Raw genomic sequence first — 9,906 nt, 5'->3', positions numbered from 1 at the left:
CTCCTCACAACTCTCAGCACCCTCAACAAACGACAGTCCCCAGGATTCTTTGGAGAAAGCCACAATTATTTACAGTGGCACTATTTACAGTACGTATGGTGTCAATGTGTGTGTGGGACGCGGGTGGCGCTGTGGTCTAAACCACTGAGCCTCTTGGGCTTGCCAGTCAGAAGGTTGGCAGTTCGAATCCCCGCAACGGGGTGAGCTCCGGTTGCTTGGTCCCAGCTGCTGCCAACCTAGCAGTTCGAAAGCACATCAAAGTGCAAGTAGATAAATAGGTACCGCTCTGGCGGGAAGGTAAATGATGTTTCCATCCGCTGCTCTGATTTCGGTGTTCTGTTGCGCCAGAAGTGGCTTAGTCCTGCTGGCCACATGACCCGGAAAAACTGTCTGTGGACAAACGCCAGCTCCCTTGATCTGTAAAGTGAGGTGAGCGCCGCAACCCTAAAGTCGTCTGCGACTGGACTTAACTGTCAGGGGTCCTTTACCTTTACCCTTATGGTGCCAATGTGGCTACAGAGGATGCTGACTCCGAGAGTTAGCACTGAATTTCACCCAATATGTGACATTTTCAGGTGACTTTGGAGGTCCTGTTTGAGGAAAAATACAACAGTTAGCTAAAACAATAGTGGAATGATCCAGGAGCTTCCCAAGATCCTGACAAGCTGCCTGAAAACATGTGGAAGCCCCCTCAGATAGCTTCATTTGTGCTTCCCTCCCATCTCCTTCTGGCAAGAGAGAGTTTTAATGCCAGATAACTTACTTGGCGGCTTCACTGCCATCCCATCATGCAGGTGTATATTAGGAGGCGAGGGCCCAGGTAGAAATGCTGCCATTAACCTGCTATGCTGGGTGTGTGTACCTCAGAGCTCTGAGATATCACGCACCATGCCGCTCGCTTCTAGTGATGTGCAAGTAATTCCAATTAATGGTAATGGGAGTTCTGTGAACATTCGGAGCAATGATACGGCCCTTAAACTCCTGGTACAACAACCTTCATTGTCTATGCTTCTGAAATTTGCATAAGCAATTAACATCTCATTAATGCCTCATTAGGAACGCTCTGGCATGTGTGTAAGAGAAAAGGGAGGGCCAAGACCAGCGAGCCGATCTCTCCCCGGGAACTACATCGGGTCACACGAGTAAATTGTTGGCTTGATTTTGGCTGGCGATTCACACACACACACACAGCACACACACAAAGACACAGAGAGAGAGAGACGTAGGCACAAGATGCAAATGTGGATGCCTTTGCCTGCCTTTGTTCCAAATGAGGTCTCAGCTTGGAATCGTATGGAAAGTTTCCAGTTGAGAACGAGATATCTTGGCAAGGCTACTTGCCTATAGCACCTGCCCATAATCAGAAGCCTGGCTCCAGCCTCTCTGCTGTCCTGGGGAAAAAAGAATTAACAGAACACATATTTAACGCTAAACATATGTGCAGCCTTCATTCTAAGGTAGGTTTAAGTGCAAACGTTAATGCTTTCCTGGATCAGGGCCATTGACCGGCCTTCATTTTCCATGTTTGCAGGTTTCTGCATGTATGCATTGCCTACTAAACTCCTGTATATTTTGCACACAGAGACACAAACACACATTTCTCAAAGCTTGAATGAAAATAAGTCCATTTGCTATCTTCAAAATTCCAGCTGCGCCCTCCCCCACTCACCAATAACTTGGCCAGGAGGGGGTTGGGTGGGGGAACCCAACCCATGCCAAGGAATGGGAAGCTTGACTCACATCTGTAGGAATGCAAAGTAGCTGGAAAGTTGGATATTGCAACTCTCCCTTCTTGAATTCCTTGCTGTGGATTGGATGGAGGATGGATGCAAGCACAACTGAATTGAGCTACCAAGTCTCCATTGGTTGGACTGCTGACAGAGAGGAGAAATTTGATCGTTTTGCATTTAAAGGTGAATCTATCTAACCTGCTTCCCAAAACAATATGCAAACAGAGACACAGCCCTCCTCTGCCATTTGTACTTCTCTGAATTTTGCAGTGCAGTTCTCCTCTCTACTAATATTTCTCTGTTAATATTATTCATATGTGTGTTTTGATCTCTGAAGGCTTAAATTCAGGATAAATTAAGATACATACAGATAGGTAATGAAAATAAGAAGGGACCTGTGTGAGAGGCAGGTCAGAGTGGCTTTTCTCAGGGTGTATGACTAAAGGAGAGGGATGCTCTCCCAGGTGAGAGCTGGGAGGATTCACTTCTCTGTATGTGGATCGGAAATTAAGATAGAAGGGAGGGCTATATAAACACAACTTTGTACTTTATTATATTATTTTACCTCACTTCTTCTTTTTCCATTTCTCTATTGTTTTCCTCTTTCCTTTATTGTTCTTCTGTTTCTGTATTGACTAGCTGGGTTTTTATTGTATCATATGTAAAAAACTCTTCATAAAATTGATATAAACATTTCTGCAGTGCAGTTCCCTAGCTGAGCAACGCATGCAAAAATGCATACATTGCTGAAAATAAAATATGAAAGTGCATTGCATTCGGTGCAAACAGGCCAAAATATGTATATTAAACCAGATGTGGATATTAGGCAATGTGTGGATATTAGCAAAAATGTATCTATTAGGAGAGAGTCACATTTAAATACTCATTAATTTCTTGAGGACTTCTTTAAGGAATGCAAACTGATGTAGAAATGTGAATAATTGAACTCAAGAGTGGAAAAATGAACTGAGAGAAACTGAAACGGAAAGATTTGCCCCTCTCCAGTTGCTGAATATTTGGGTCGGAACAAAAACCATCCTCATAAAGTGCTTGTTGATACGGATTGCAGAACAGATGGACACACATACATATGCATATGACAAGGAAGTGGCTGTAACAGTAATTGGGATTTGTGTCATTGGCATAGATTTATCCAACAGTGGAAAGAAATTGAAATAATACAAGTACGATTTTTTTAAAAAGTCATAACATTCCCTGCATGAATTTCTCATTAAAATGCCCCAAATGCCAATGTGTGTTTAGGCTAAGCTCTTCTTTTCAATGGAAGAATGGAGCAATAACATGCCTCTTCGATTATCACAATAGCCACACTATTTATGAGACAGAAATAGTGTATTTGTGTATTAGGGTAAATAGCTAATGCAGGAACTTTGTCTGAAGCAAATGAGGCCTATTGTACTGAGGGAAAGTTAGTTCCTGCTTAATGAGGTACTGACTTTCACATTAGGAAACTTGGAAGTGTGCTGATCTGGACATGAGATGGGTGAATTTGAGGACCACACCAATTGTTGCATGCTCTTGGAATGAAAGTTTTTGACAGCCCCTTCTTCCTCACCTGATCTCGCATCCTGCTTGCTGCTCAGCCTAAAAACTACAGTTATTCTACCTGATCAAAGAAAGACCTCCAGGAATAGGGGATATAATGGGAAATAATGGAATGTGTAGCTTCACCCTCCATATATGTAGGAGTGCAGCCCGAGTCCCTCAGCTCTCTTAATCCTACTAACCAAATTCTCATTCTAGGAAGTCAGAATATACAATGAGAGGTACAGTCAGAATTGTATTATTAGTATTATTGCATATGGTAAAATGTATAACAGGATAGAAGCAGACATTTCAGAGGAGAGACAGGTTGCAAATGGGAAAATATAATTATTCAATTTTCATGACATTTTGGAAAGGGAAATGTACCATTCTAGCACATTCCGCAGCTTTTTTCAGCTATTATTATGATTTGGAGCACATGCCTTTTCTTTTGGTTGTGTGTGTGTGTATGTGTGTGAGAGAGGAACAGCTGCGGAATGGAACACGGCTGCTCCAAAACCCTCCCAAGAGGATTGGATAACAAGTTGTACATTTACTTGCCGGCATTGTTTTTATTTCATTATCTGCAGCAGAAGAGGCAGTCCTGCTATTTATAATCGTGCTACGCTGCCGCATGTGTGATTATTCCAGCCCTCATGTGTGAGGGAAATTAGGAGTCTGCGTCTGAGGGAACTTCTTTAACATCTAAGGCCTCAAACAGCTCAGGGGCAGGTGACCTAAGAAAGACTACCCTTACCCCTTACATATTCAGCAGACCCTCCAAGTGTCCCTATTTTTCAGGGACAGTCCCAGATTTACAAAAGCTGCCCCAGTTTCTGATTTGATCCTGGAATGTCCCATTTTCCTTAGGATGCCCCAATTTTCATCAGAGAAATATTGGAAGGTATGGAGTTATGCGACCACCAAGCCAAGGAGATAAGTAACTAAACAACCTTTAGAAGACACGTGAAGGCAGCGCTGTATAGAAAAGTTTTTAAATGTCCAATGTTTTATTATGTTTTATATGTATGTTGGAAGCTGCCCAGAGTGGCTGGGGTGACCCAGTCAGATGGGTGGGGTATTATTATTGTTATCATCATCATCATCATCATCATTGAATAGGACATTGGATTTTTGAATAGAAATGTTGGAGGTTATAACTCATTCAGGCACTGCATTCTGTAGGAGCACCAGGGACTACTATGAGAACAATGAATCTTAAGCTTCAGGGGCCCTAATCTCAGAGGGGCCCCAGGTGCCTAGGGTCTAGTAGACTCAATGGGTCTAGTAGACTCAATGGGTCTAGTAGACTCAATGGGTCTAGTAGACTCAATGGGTCTAGTAGACTCAATGGGTCTAGTAGACTCAATTTCATCTCATAGAATCACAGTTGGAGAGGACCCTGAGGATCATCTAGTCCAGGGTTTCCCAAACTTGGGTCTCCATCTGTTGTTGTACTAGAATTCCCATCATCCCTGACCACTGGTCCTGCTAACTAGGGATGGTGAGAGCCATAGTCCAAAAGCAGCTGAAGACCCAAGTTTGGGAAACCCTGATCTTGTCCAATCCCTTGCAATTCAGGTATATGCAGCTTTCCCCATGTGGCATTGTGCATTTATATAACATTTCCCTAATTTTCTTCCCCCCATAATTTGAAAACTATAAGGTATAGGACTCTTTTATTCACTCCGTGGACTTTGACATGTGAGATAATCCAAAACAGCAATTTATTCAAAATCTGAGATGTAATAGTTTTTGGTTTTTTTAAAAAATGTGGTGATCTGATGTAGAAAAAGCCCATTGACGAAAATAACAGTGTTCATCCAAAACTTGTTGCTGGTTGTGAAGGGTCCTCCATAACAATTCAAGCTCCAGGGCCCCAGAAATGTAGGTCTGCAACTGAGGAGAGTCTCTCCTTGAAGACACAAAGATTTCGGAAGGCTGCTCCACAGCAACTCAGAGCAGGAGTTTCAGTTTGGCTTCCTGCAGTTTGTGAACCAGCATCCTTGGTGAGATACAAGAGGTACCCACTATTTGATCCTTTGCAGAAACAATGGCAGACATTTTTGGTTCCACAAGCTTTTCTGGCTAGCTGAGTTCTGTTTTTTATGTTTCTGTCATGGGTGTTTATCTGTATTCTTTTAAAGCCTGTTGCTGTTTTTATTGTCTCATCTTAAGACCTATGTGTAACGTGATTCAGTCCTTATCAAAACATCATCCTTCCCTCAGGACAGAAGTTTTGGTAAGGGCATAAACAAAGCCTGGGGGCTCAAGAGGTAGAGAGGCCAATTGGGACAATGGTCCTCATTATGAGAAAAATAAACAACGGAATCGGAAGGAGGATTGTGACAGAAAGCCTGGGGCTAAGCTGGTTGTGCCCTCAGCAGCCCTGACAGTCTCTAGTTGGCAAAGAAGTTTGAAAACAGGGACTTCCATTCATAGGAGTCTCATTGCTTGGAATGAATAGCTTGGTATAACACAGCTCACAGAATCAGTTCAAAAATCTCCTTCTGAAATTAGTTCCAATAATTGCTGGGTGAACTAAATGAGAATTAGCAGAATTTTGAACGATTCCCAGTTCATCTTCAAATTCAACTTGACATACAAGTTACAACCAGCAAGGGGAAGAAAACATAAGGAGACTTTTGCTGGAGAGTGGTGGAATTCTATTTTCTTTGCAAATACACCAGAATGTGGAAAACCAGTCCCTAAGATTTATACAAATATATGGATTTCATGATAACTGACTTTTTACACACACACACACACACACACACACTTCAGTTTATAGAAACGTCTGATATTATTGTGTGGGAATGATTATTAACACAAGGGTAAAGATGTCTCCAGAGTGGGGAATTGTAGTTCTTTGGTTTTGCTGCCTTTTATTACACAACACAGCTGTAAAATGATAATAAAAATATTAAAATGAAACAAAAAAATAAAGGTATTCTGGAAATACAACATTTGCTGCTTTTGTGACCTGTGAGAGTAAGGAATAGTTGATGTTTTATACTGTATGGTGGTGTAAAAGGTTGTGCTGGGGGAGAGTGTGTAAACATAGGCCATGTCTCCAGTGTAATCATTGCCATGGTGAGGAGATTTTTTTAACCACAATTATTTACATGTATCAAACATAATTGCAAGTTAAGCGAATAGAAATAGAAAGCAAGGGAAAGCTTGCCAACTGCAATAGCATAACAGCTGAAGTTTTGCAGTATTCTCTCTCATCATATATCCAATGTTGAACGAACAATCGTACTCACCAGACAGAGGGATTTAAGGCATCACAGGCAACACTGACCGATGATAATTCCCTGGACACCTGAATCATTTTATTATTATTTTCGAAATTGTGGCTTATTGTCCTGGAATTGTCCTTGTATTATGAGTCTAATGAATCCCTGACAGATGACCATCCAACCTTAAGTGCGCCCTCTGATTTTAAACCCTGCACAGATAGGGGAGAAATCTGATTCAGTATGCATCTAAAGCCAAATCTACCAAATTTTCACTTCCTGAAACAGTATGTGAGCTCAAATGCAGCTATCCTTTGAAATTCACACTTACCCAAATGTTGCGATGCAGTTCTTCAATCAAACAATGTTTGTAAAAATTCTTATCTCGGGGGAAACTATGCATAAAAATGAATATGTCAATGAATATAACGTACAAGGATGCATTATGTCAGTGGAAATTGCTTGCAAAAATGTGTGCATTAGTCAAGGCTGTATATAAAAACAATCATACTAGGAGAAATTCATACTCAACTGCCAATGAGTTGTCATCAGGATATATTTTTTTAAAAAAATGCAAATTGCTGCAAAATGTACAGAATTGAAACTGAAATAAAATGAGGAACAGAGAGAAACAAAAGTGGCAGATCCTTCTGTAGCTGTCCATGTATACAGGTTTCTTTTCAGACTCTTGGTGGTACGTGCAAAGGTTGGAAGTGGGGTCAATATAATATATAATGGCAAGGTCAGGAACTGTAAATGTGGTCTTCCTCCCTGCATTCACTGTCTGAAAGAGGCTAGATAATGCAAATTTTGGATGAAGACATGTGTTCTGTCCTACCAGCTGAAATTTATTTCCTTCTTTGTGATGTGAACTTTGTCTTTTTAGAATTTCTGTAACCTGGCCTTTAGGACTAGAATTCCCAGGATGTTCAGGAGAAGAGAAAGGACAATGGGGGAGGGTGAGAAATGTAAAGAGCATAAGATGTCAAAAAAGATAAAATAATACCATTCAAGGAGGGTTGTCCTCCAGTCCTGCTAGTATGGTGCACATGCTAGGAACAGACTACAGAAATATGCTTCTTTCACAATAATGTCACTTCAAGAACATTAAAGCACTAGCAATAAAAATTTATGTTCTGGTCATATCACATGGCTTCAAATCCTCCAAGGGTTACATTACCAGGAACCCGAACAATGGGTCGCACAATTAATAGCAGCTAGGGAAAGCTTTTATGTGTCGTTGAGTGGGAAGGGATGGGGGGGAAACTGTCATGTTAGAATAATGAAATGGTTGATTGATGAATCACTGCATGGGTACATGTTGGATGATGATACTATGGGGGCCAGCTGAAATTCATACCTGGGTCTATCTTTCCTCATTAGTCTAATAAATGAGGCAACAATTAACTGCGAAAACTTTGATGTGCTATGTAGAAAAATGTCAAAGCCTTAACCATGCCTTTGGTAATTATTTTTATTTCCCCTTTTAATTGCAAGGAAACTTCTTGAGCTAATGGAGGAGGACGCCATAGAAGAAACGTCCAGGGGGTTGTAAGAGATTTTTTTAAAACATATATTTTTATTTCATTTTACTACATCACATACAAAAAAGAAATATGAAGATAAACAAATATCAATCACCTCCTAACAACTAAGAAAAAACAACACCAATACATTAAATAGTGCTCACGATACATTTAACATAAAGATGACTTTTTCCTATATAGCTGACTTCCTGCCTACTCGTTACTTCTATTTCTCATCCATTATTCACTGCCAAGAGATTTGAAGATGTCTAAGAGGTTCAGTAAGCTCTGAAAATTTGAGCACAGGCCATTTGGAATGGTGACTCAGGCCTGGGATATGGACAATAGTTTGGAGTAGACTGGGATTCAGAAGTGTTAGGTTTAGCCTGACCTTTCCTTGCGGGAGGGACCCTATCCTAAGAAGACTGGGACTCTGAAAGGCCCACTGTTGCAGTAGAGCAGCCAGAGTTACCCAGCTCTAAAAACATCTTGCTTGGCACCCCAATAATCCCCACCCACTGCACTGGATCTGTGCCTCAACCTCAGACTTTCAACCTTCACCTAGAGCCTTCAGGTAGCTGAAACAGCGTCAGGATCTCTAAAAAGGTGCCCAGAGATGGCAAGGAAGTCTTCACCTGGCAGCCATAGGGCTTCGCTGTGAGAGAGCTACTTGAGAAGAAGGAAAAGATCCTGCAGATTTGAGATCCTGCAGATTTCTAGGAAGGAAGAGGAATTCAGTCTCTCTTGGGCCTTTGCTGGAATAACAACTCTTTACCGAGCTCTCATAGGCATCTCCAAGTTACCCTCATTTCAGCTCCACTTCTGGTTTGCCCCACTCCAAGATATTCCATGAACTGATGATATACAGAGAGTCAAGACCAAAGCACAATGAGGATGAGAGAGGAAACCAGAAGTTAGGGCTAAGGAGTAAGGCCAGAGACAAAATTGTTGAGATAAACACTGCCATGGAGTAGCAGGTCTAGATTTGGAAAGTTTTTCATTCAGAAGCTGTGGTTATGCAGCCCACCACATGGAGTAATAACCAGCAGTTCCTGTCATGGAGTAATTCAGAGCAAGCTCCATTGAAATGTAATCAGTACTTTTTGATTGGTCTGTACTTCTAGGCTAGTTCAGATGATACTTCAGAGACCCAGCCGTGCCCCATCTCTTTAACTTTAATGGGGATAGCCCATCCAAGTGAGGCTGAAATACTTATAATCTTAAATCACCCTTAAAAAGTCCTTGCAGGAAGGGGGGGGGAATTAAAAATGTAATATTGAAAGGCAGTATGCAAACTCAATATTTGATTATACAATTTTATCCTGCTCTCTGTTGTCTCTTTCGATTTCATTTTGTATTGGTTTTCCTTTGTATGTCTGTTTTATTTGCAGGCCACCCTGAAAATATTTGTGTTGCAGTCTGGCAAAGAAACGGATTAAAATCTATAACAAGTTTTGGAATGTTGTTTGTTTCCTCTGTATTTGGGCACCTCTTAAGATATCATAACCAAATTCTAAATGTTGGTTCCTGAGATCAAGGAGCAAGTTTTCATCCATGCTTGGATACAATTGGGTGCCATTTTGAGTCAAGATGGTGGAATGAACCTTTCAAATCTGTCTGGATTTTTTTTTTTTGTTTCTTAGAGTTCCCAGATACAATTCCAGGTACAAGGCTGCTAGTATGAAATAAATGTAGCAAATAAAATCAAAATAAGTATGGCATGCCACTGGATTTGTTTTGGAGGGCCACCAGTTCACTGATCCAGCCCTAAAAAAACAACACTTTATAGTGATTATACTATAGAATGCCTTTCTTTTCTCCTCCCTCCTCCTTTTTTCCAGGTGGATATAGAATAAAAGGGTGACA

At 41.1% G+C, this 9,906-nt stretch overlaps 1 long non-coding RNA gene across 1 annotated transcript; it reads left to right on the top strand.

Annotated features, from left to right (window-relative positions):
* Nucleotides 1–4,650: 4,650 nt before the first annotated feature.
* Nucleotides 4,651–9,494, top strand: LOC309519179. Its single transcript, XR_014213727.1, has 2 exons — nucleotides 4,651–5,298; nucleotides 8,012–9,494. It is a non-coding gene; the product is annotated as an uncharacterized lncRNA (long non-coding RNA).
* The last annotated feature ends 412 nt before the right edge of the window (nucleotides 9,495–9,906 follow it).

The sequence above is a fragment of the Podarcis vaucheri genome, assembly GCF_965113315.1.
Source record: "Podarcis vaucheri genome assembly, chromosome: 14".
In the NCBI taxonomy this organism is placed as follows: Eukaryota; Metazoa; Chordata; class Lepidosauria; order Squamata; family Lacertidae; genus Podarcis; species Podarcis vaucheri.
Note: the sequence above shows the minus strand (reverse complement) of the source record. Positions and strands in the feature narration are given on the sequence as shown.